Source organism: Mus pahari, chromosome 4, assembly GCF_900095145.1.
Source record: "Mus pahari chromosome 4, PAHARI_EIJ_v1.1, whole genome shotgun sequence".
NCBI lineage: Eukaryota > Metazoa > Chordata > Mammalia > Rodentia > Muridae > Mus > Mus pahari.
This window is the reverse complement of record NC_034593.1, coordinates 89314771-89324978: the sequence shown is the minus strand read 5'-3', so window position 1 is coordinate 89324978 and position 10208 is coordinate 89314771. Positions and strand designations below refer to the sequence as shown.

General features: G+C 41.0%; 1 pseudogene; it reads left to right on the top strand.

Moving 5' to 3' along the window:
- Positions 1-8189: 8189 nt before the first annotated feature.
- LOC110320851 lies at positions 8190-8497 on the top strand (annotated as a pseudogene).
- The last annotated feature ends 1711 nt before the right edge of the window (positions 8498-10208 follow it).

Sequence of the window (10208 nt, the reverse complement as noted above, 5' to 3'; positions counted from 1 at the left end):
CTCTTGTCTGAAGTTTTCTGTGAGATGATAGTGGAAGAGTATCTATATAGAGACATCCCATGTAAAACTGAGCACTCCACAGACACTGCACTTTCATCTCTTGTGAGTGTCTCATTAACTATTGCCCATTACCCAAAGTCGCCTTTCTGATGAGGGCTGAGGGGTGCAATAATTTATGGATACAGAGATGCTAACTTAGATGGCACTTTGATACTGTCCACTCCTCCAGCCTATGAACTTCCCAGATGTGGAATCTTGGCCATATTTGCACTCGCAGGGAGTCAGTTTACTCCCATCACATCTGTGACTATGGTACCCATGGGTATATTTTGTCAGGATGGTCATTGTTGTAGCTCAGAGGCATCACAGTTGGGCAAGACTGCTGATAATTTTCTCTCCCAACAGCTTACATCATACCTTTATGAATGTTAGCCAGAAGGGAAGAAACTTCCAGGTCAGTATCAACTTGATAATTTTTCAAGTCCTATGACTGAAGCCTATGGGCTATTCATCAACAAGGACTTACAGTCAAGTTCTGAAAGACAGGCAATAGCAATGGCAATAGAACGCATTGTTTTTGAGGTCTCTGGGAACTTTCTAACCAACAACTGAAAAGGAGAATACCTGGACTCGGATTTTCTTTTTGTTGACTTGTGGCTTTGGGGGAGAAGTCGTGTCTTCCATGTGGGGTAACTGAATTTAAACTTCTATGTGGGGGTAGAAAATAATAGGAAATTAGGTTTCAGTGGGCAGGAAGATGGCAGGTTAGGAAATTAGTGGAGGGAAGAAATGACTAATATTAAGAATGTTAGAGAAAGCAGTATGGAAATCTACTTTTTATAAACTTTCTAATATAAACATATTAGGAATTTAAGTGGTAACATGTTTTTATAAATACATAATAAAGTAATTTTTAAATTTGGGTTGTTAGGACAAACTTGTAATCCCAGCTACCTGGGATGATGCAGAAAGACTGTAAGTTCAAGGCCTGTCTGAGCAATAAAGTAATTGTATTTTTTATTATCTTTTCCCATTGTATAATATTTTAATATGACAACAACCTAAAAGAAATAAATCTTACCTTATCTTAGTTAATACCAACAGAAACAATGTGTCCTTAATACATTCTGCTGTTGAATATATGTGAGACGGAAAATAAGTAAAGAAAGAACCAGTGGATAGAAAGACAGGCTGGGCTGCTCCCCTGCTTGATGCTCCCAGGGGGCTTCTCCTGTAGCAGAAATATGAAAGTGAATGTTAATGTGGGGTGGGTATCAGAGTCTACTTCTGCCATGCAATGTGCATGACTTCAGCACATCTATGACAATCCACCACGGATTCCTTACTTGGGGTAACATAATTTAGACCACAAAGTAATAGAAGAGTACTTATGAGCAAGGCATTATCTGCAATGCTGACATTATAGAGAGCTCAGTGAACCAAACCCTCCCTCCTCCTCCCTCACTTCTTCTCTTCCTCCCCATTTCCCTTTGTCCTTTCCAAATGGCTCTATAGAATTGATTTCTCACTGTCTGAATTGGAATCTAGACCTTCTGCTGTTCTGAGTTTCTTTCTGAGGAGGATATATCAAGAAAAATAAGGGCTATGAGAAAAATCAGGTCTTCCAGTGAGCCTAATTGTAGTGATCTCTACTGTGGGTGTTACCAAAACCTTAGGGTTGATGACAGTCTTCTTGCATTGAGGGGAATAACAAACAAACAACAATAAATTACTGCAGTTGTTCATAGCTGGAAAATCTTCAAGAATAAATGGAACTGATTGGTACAGTGTCTAACAATCCAAAAGTTGGAAGATAAATGCAGTTAAATAGGGATAATTGAGTGTTATTGACACCTGACTGGCAAACAGGGATGCTACACATGGAAATTAGGCAGTGTCTCAGAATGTTACACTTGCTCAGGAGCAACAGGGTCTTTTCTTCACAGATCATTTTAGTTGTAGATAGAAGTATTTAAGTTCACTGAAAAGAAAATAGGACTCTGAAATCCAGCAGCACACATGCACTGCCACTGTGGAAGACCATACATGGTGACAAGAGTCAGTAGAGGATAACTCTGTCATTCCTCCCCTCTGTGTCTTTGGAAGTGAATGTGGTTGGATGGCAGGATTTAACACAGAGAACAGGGAATAAAGAGGAAAAGACAAGTAAAGAACCAGGGAACGTGTGAACCAGAGTTGAGGGAAGGCATTTTGACCAGACTGAAAGATGTATGAAGAAGATTATGGGTCCTTGGTGCCAGTCACTGGGCTGAAATAAATCCCACAGGAATCATAGTCTGGTTTCAGCATGGCAGCATGGCCCTCAGCTGTCCTCTCCCAGGTCCTCAGTGCTTCTAGTGCTCCTCTGGTCCTGTCAGAATTCCCAGAAAGAAAGTTACCATTTAGAGCTCCCTGTTCAATGCAACATCCTTACTTAAATCAGATCCTCTCTCTCTCTCTCTCCCTCTCCCTCTCCCTCTCCCTCTCCCTCTCTCTCTCCCTCCTTCCCCAAGGGATTTCCCTCCCAGCTTTGACAAAATCCATGGCCCTAAGTACCAAGTCCTCCCTATTGTCTATCTTCTGGAGAGACATGTGGTGTGGCAGTGAGCCAGACCCTGATCATTCAGCCTGGGGAGCCCGCCATGGGGAGTTAATCTGAAATCAGGATCAAGCCGCCCTCTCTAAAGGTACTGCTAGACCATCAGTGTTAAATTGCATTTGACATTTAATTCCAGCTTTGGGCAGTTTCGTGTGAAACCTGACTTCAGTGAGACATTGATCAGCCCATAGCTCTTCATGAGTTTTGACAAAATCAATTTTCTCCAGTTGATTGGGCGATCATTAGCTGACTTATAGAAAGGCCTGGGTCATGCACAGCTTTTTGCAAGCCTTGAAGCTGAGTGCATGGAAGAAATGATGAAAAATTGCCGCTGCCAGTCATTGCCCCTTTCCCCACAGAACAGGACCAACTCAAGTCTACAAAGAGCAGACCCATCTTTAATCTCATTGCTTCAGAAATATGGGTCTTTGAGAGAATTATCTAGTCAATTTAGAAAATCATATATTCAACTTAGAGAAAGGAGCTAAAGTTGGAAGAGACTGATTACTGGAGCTTCCTCCAGTGTATCTTCCTCTCTCACATGCCTCTGCCTCATGACCACATCCTTATTTACCTAGAGATGCTTTGAAACAAAAACACCTGCTTAATAAGTCACATGACTTATTGGAAAGTTTTGTTCAAATAGTCAGTTCAGAGTATTCTAACAAAACAAAAGAACAGGATTTCACCCTGTAACAACCATTAGCATTTTAGATAATCCATAATACAGAAAACCCTTTTCTCTCAAAGGATGAACTCTACTATCAGAAGCTAAGTCTACATCTGTCCCCAATTGCCAGCTCAGCACTAACTACACAGTCAGTACTTGTTAACATATTGTTGAATACACTAATGAATAATTCAGTTATCATATTTTTATATTGGAATACTTTCTTGTGGGAAAGATTTACTAAAAGCATGTCTTAAATATTCCCATTTTTTACAAAAATACCTAAAGACTGACTTATTTATACATTAGCATAGCATAGCACTGCATAAATGGCATGGGTTAAATATTTCTGGAGGGAATGGAGGAGCTAGAGAAAGTACCCAAGTAGCTGAAGGAGTCTGCAACCCTATAGGTAGAACAACAATATGAACTAACCAGTACCCCCAGAGCTCATGTCTCTAGTTGCATATGTAGAAGAAGATGGCTTAGTCAGCCATCAATGGGAAGAAAGGCCTCTTGGTCTTGCAAATGTTATATGCCCCAGTGCAGGGGAACACCAGGGCCAAGAAGTGGGAGTGGGTGGGTAGGGGAGGGGGGGAGGTATAGGGGACTTTCGGGATAGCATTTGAAATGTAAATGAAGAAAATACTTAATAAAAAAATGGAGAAAAAAAAAACAAAAAAAATATTTCTGGAGGGACTGAACTTTATTCATATTCACAGTCACAGTCAGTCATTTTGGAACATGGAGTAGAACTTTCAGGTGAGGGAGTTGTATTAACTGTATCACTGGAGACAGTTTCAATGTGCAAAAAGCTAGGACGTCTGGCTGTGACATTCTCCATGGAATCTGTGTACCATCCTCCCTACCTGTGTAACAGTGGGCTTTATAACTACATGGCTGACTCATAATGATGCTTTGCCCTTAGTTTGCCTTTCTTCTCCCCTTCTGAAACCTTCTGCATCTTTGTGAAGAAAGACACTCTTTAATCTTCAGTGAGAAGTCTTTAGTGGGCTTTTCATGAATCTCTCTTTGTGTGAATCTGCCTAAGGCAGCATTAACCTTCCAGAAACTAACAAGATAGTTTGGGGTAGCTCTGCCATGTAATAGGCACTCAAGAAAGTCTGGGGCATACATTTAATATATACTCAGTAAAGTCTGGCCATGGAATTGATTTAAGTTTGTTGACTTTCAATAGATTTTACTCTCTGTTGCTGTGATGTGAATTGTATGTCCTTCCTTCCCAAACTTCATCTTTTTCCCACACCCACTTCTGAAGATGTTTTAATTTGTTCTCTATTGCTGTGTTGGAACACTATGGCCAAAAGCAACTTAAGGGAGGAAGGATGTGTTTGGTTTACATTTCCAGCTCACAATCCCCTTGAGGGTCACTCCCAGTGGATCTAAAACATCTCAGCAGGACCCCTTCATTTACCATGTCTCACTTGTAATGGGTACAAACTGATAGGTGCAGCCAGCCATTGACTGGACCCCCCAAACTGTGATCTAACACAAATCTTTCTTCTTTTTAAATCAATTGCCTCAGACATTTTGCTAAATAGAGAAATGCAGGCTTACGGAGAAAATTGGCACCAAGAAGTGGAACCATTACCATGATGCCTGATGGTATTGTTCAAAAGTCCCGGGGATTGATTTCAGAAAAAGTTTGTATTTTTCAAGCTAGAGAAAGCCTGGAATGTTAAGCTTCAGTAAGAGTTCAGAATGTACTGTGAATAGAATCCGTGCAGTAAAAGCCAAGGTGCTAAGTCTTTTCCTTGAAAGTTGGGGTTAAACTAGAAGTCTAAACTAAAGGTTGTGTTGAATCCTGACAAAGGATTTATCTGGATTTTTGTATAAACCCTGTGGAATGGTAAATGATAGCCCAAAATAGCTGATAGAGGAAACTTCAAGCATTTGAGGCAACATGACTGTTGCTGTCTGCTTTTAGCAAAATTTATACTGAGAAACAGAAACAAAACACAGAGAGGAAAATTTTGAGCAATTTATAGCTTGTCAGAAAATGGGGTTGTTCAGTGTAGAGGAATGCTAGGGTGGTAAGGCAGGAGTGGGTAGGTGAGTGGGGGAGTATCCGCGTAGAAACAGGGTAAGAGGGGTTAGGAGAGGGGAGTTGCAGAGGGGAAGCCAGGAAAGGGGATGACATTTGAAATGTAAATAATTAAAATATCCAATTAAAAAAAAGAAATGTTTAAAAATGCTGTCAAGAAGGATGCAATTACTGAAAACAGCATCATCAAATGAAGCAAGTAGCTTGCACTGGGATAACAGGAAAGGTACCATTGATACATATCACATTTGGTGATTCTATACCCATAGCAAGATCAAGGGTGTGAGTTTGCTTCATATACTTTAAAGAATAGAGCCTCAGAATGGACCACATACCCTGAACCAACTCAGGTGTCATTTCCATAGAGCTCAACAAAGCAAGGGAGTCAAACTGCTACAGTAATGGTCCAAGAAGGCACAGGTACAGCTCACATTGGCACCAGATCTTTGTAACATCTGTATGATATTGCTCTCCCAAGTACGAACAATACAGGAGTTACAGCTTTATGGTGGCTTCTACTACATTTTTAGAGGAAAGAATAGGAGGCCAGTCAGGATCTCTGCAAGTAGCCTGTGATAGAATGGTATTCAGAGCTATGAGAATGATGCCATCATCACCATGGAGACAAAAGGGTGGTAGAGATACCAGGAATGTGGGTGCTGGCAAGGAAGATCCAGGTGGTGTGCAAAGAGCTAGCACAAGGGAATTCCTATAAAAGCTGCAACAAAGAAAGCTGTACAAGTGGCCCTGGTGGTCTACACTGACACTGCCCAATGACAGCCACCAATTTGACCTGTTGCCATTAAGCACTGGAATTGTGACCAGTCGGAATAGGAACATATTAGTCTAAAACATAAATTGGTTTTCAAAGACTTAATGAAATGAACATAAAATATTCTAATAATTTTTGTTCTCATTATGTACTGAAATGATACATGTCTTAATTAGACTTAGTTAGGTGAAATATATTAAAATGAAGAGAAAGTAAATGTTTTACTTATCCATTTATTCTTTTTAATGGAATGTATAGGCACTTAAAATACAATATAGGCCTTTGGTCTCTGAACTGGTGTTTTCCCAGAGTACAACAACTTCCTTTGCTTCATTCATCTGTCTTTTGCACATTTGTTTGTTTGAACATTGGGATGCTTCATCCCAAATGTCAACTGGTAAGGCCCAGAACTGCCTGGGAGACAGGCCCCTGGGCATGCCTGTGGGGATTATCTTGATTGGGTTAATTGGAATAGAAGGACCTATTCATTGTGGGTTACCCCACTCCCTGGCTAGAATCCTGAACTATAAGATGGAGATAGAGAATTGAACAGTATATATAGTCTCTGAACTCATGGGTGGGGAAAAGGGTTTATTTTAGGTTTCAGATCTCAGGTCACCTTCTACCACTGAGGAAAGTTGGGGCAGGGACCTGGAACCAGAATGTGGTGGTTTGAAAATGTTTGGCCCAGGGAGTGCCACTATAAGGAGGTGTGGCCTTGTTGAAGGAAGTCATTGTGCTTATGGGCTTTAAGACCCTAGTTCTAGCTGCCTGAAAGCCAGTCTTCCTCTAGTGGCCTTCAGATGAAGATGTAGAACTCTCAGCTTCTCCTACATCATGCCTGCCTGGATCCTTCCATGCTCCTACCTTGATGATAATGAACTGAACCTCTTAACCTGTAAGGCAGCCCTAATTAAATGTTGTTCTTCTAAGAGTTGCTTTGGTCATGGTGCCTGTTCACAGCAATGCAAACCCTAACTAATACACAGAGGCTGATACAGAAGCTATAGAGGATTGCTGCTTACTGGCTTGCTCCTTGTGGCTTTCTCAATCTGCTTCATTTATTATTACTATTACTATTATTACTATTACTATTATTATTATTATTATTAAAAATAGATTTTTTTCACTCAATATATTCTAATTACAGTTTCTCTTCCCCATGCTTTTCCCAGGTACTCTCCCTCCCATCCCAATCCATACCCTAAACAGATATCTAAGGAATAATAATAAAATAAAAAATAAAACAAATTGGAAGAGGACAAATAAGAATTACAAATAAGAAATACAAATAAATATAAAAACAAATAAGAAAAAGATCCAAAAGAAAAAACTATAAGCAGCACATATAGATTCAGAGACACATACTTCACCCAGGGATTCCATAGAAGCAACAAAGTGGAAGCCATAATACATATGAAAAAAAATCTGTAAAGTTTTAAAAGATTGCCCTGACTTTACATTTTGAGACCGAAAACCTCCAAAGATGCCATTGAGTCCATTTTGTGTTGGTCATCTACTGTTGGGCATGGAGCCTACACTTACGAGTTCTCTGTTTCCCCAGTGAGACTCCATTGTACAGAATTAAGTTTTCCATTCAAGTAGCTATCAATTGGAGATGGTATCTGGGTTATGGATAGGGTGGGGCATGTGTCCACTTCTTTCAGCTCTAGGATCCCATCTGGTGCAGACCCATCTGGCTCTGTGCTGCCATAGTCTCTGGGAGTTCATGTGAGCACAGCCCTGTAGTGTCTAGAAGGACTTGATTTCTTGGTGGGTGTCGTCCATCTCCTCTGGCTATGATACTTATCTACCTCCTCTCTCACAGAGTTCCTGAGCCCTGGAAAAGGTGAAGGGGTATGGAGGTGTTGATAAAGACATCCCTTTTTAGGCTGATATTCTTTGCTTATTGATTATGGAAGCAATGTGACCAGATGCTTCAACCTTCTGATGCCTTGACTTCACCACTGTGTTGGAGCCCATCCTGAACTGAGAGTTAGAGTAAACCCTTTCTCTCTTAAATTGCTTTTGTCAAGATATTTTATCAGGGCTCAGAGTAGTGGAGTGGAGGGCCACCACCACCATGGGATGCGAGTTTGGGAACCTGGTACGGATGCAGCCCATTATCTCCTACAGCTCCTTTGAGCAGCATTCGGTACTACTTAAGCAAAGGCATCCCCTACATACTGGCCACCCTCACACGTGAATCCTGCACATGGTAATGCCTCTGTAGTGTTCTAGCTGATCTACACATGAGGCCACCAGGAGTTTGAGCAGTCCAAAAGGAAGAATCCAGTCAAGTATGAAAATGACAGGTGTGCAGCCTGCATCTGGATGAATTTCCTGCCTTTGAAAGACCCTCATTTTCCGGGAGAAGGGTCTACATTGTAGTGCCTTAAAGACAATAAACTACATATGGGCTTTTAAAAAAAGATATTTACCACAGTGACAGGGAACAAAGCAAAGACAAACATTTTCACAACTGAACCCCAGTCAGGACCTCGTCACTTCTGCTAATCTTTCATTAGAAAAAATGCCAGTTTCTGCTTGGCAGAAACATTGGTAGTATGTAGCCTTCATCAATCTCATTTTGTCCACTGAGCTGTAGGTGGCTAGAGAACATAAGAACCATCTGTCAATCATCCACATATGTCAGTATAAGGCTAGATCAAGCACAGACTAGCTCCGTGATGGCTCTGGTATAGATCAGGACTGCGGCAAATGTCAAGGCTGTCTCCTATCCCCACCAAAACAAAATCAAACTCACAGCTTTATGATGGGATAACTCATTGTTATTAGAAAAAAAAAAAAAAGGAAAAAGTTGCTAGGTGTCTTACTTAGAGTTTCTGTTGTTTCAACAAAATATCGTGACCAGAAAAGCAACTTGGAGAAAGGGTTTATTCAGCTGAGATCTCCACTTCATAGTCTATCACTGAAGAAAATCAGGATGAAAACTCAAACAGGGCAGAAACCTAGTGGCAGGAGCTGATGCAGCAGCCGTGGAGAGGTGTTGCTTACTGGCTGGCTTCCTCTTGCTTGCTCAGCTTGCCTTCTGATAGAACCCAGGACCACCTGTCCAGAGATGGCACCACCCTCAATGGGCTGGGCCCTCCCCAGATAACCACTAACTGAGAAAATGCCTTAAGCTGGATCTCATGGAGGCGTTCCCTTAACTGAGGCTCCTTCCTTTCTGATGACTCTAGATGGGTCAGTCGCATTGTCACACAAAACCAGCCAGCACACTAGGCCAACTGCTCATCCTCTCAGTTATAAACAACTTTTTCTATCATTTGCTTTTTATGGTGTTCTTATCTGGTAGGAATTAAAATTAAAAAAAAAAATCAAGTAGCTCAGTGCTCATTCCCAACCAATCACTGTGAATTTAGAAGAAAATCTAAAGGAAGAAATCCCCATGGAAGAAGAGAGAAAAAGTCAGAGAATTTATTAGTCAGTGTTTTTGTTGCTATGACAAAATACTTGAGGCAGGCTATATGGGGAAAATGCCAGTCTAGCTTTTATATTTTTGTATGCTGGTCATCCACACAGTATTGATCATGCTTTGCATGGGTTTCTGTCTACTTTCTTGTGTTTTTTTTTTTTAACTCTGATCTTATCCTCCAATCCCATTTGATCCTGAATGCTTATAAGTACAGACAGAGTGGTACACCAGTATAATCTTCTAATCAGCAGAAGCCAATGACCCACTGAGTGCCAATGATTCAATGTACATGAGCTAAACTGGGGGTAAATTAACCCTATAGTGCCAGTAGTGTAGCACATTGCCCTGTGCCAGTTCCAAAGAAATGTTTCTAACCTTGCACTCAGAGAAAGAGGAAAGGCCATTCTCTTACAGATGATGTCTTGGGGGCTTCAGAGCAGTCAGCAATGAGAAAACAGTAGTTGGCCTGTTTATTGGCACTAAGGTAGGTTCATTTATACTTGGGATTCACTAGTAGAAGCTCTCATATAGCTAAGTCAAACAAAAATATGAAATAACCAGTACCCCCCAGAGCTCCCAGGGACTAAACCACCAACTAAAGAATACACATGGAGGGACCCATGATTCCAGCAGCATATGTAGCAAAGGATGGCCTTGTGGGAC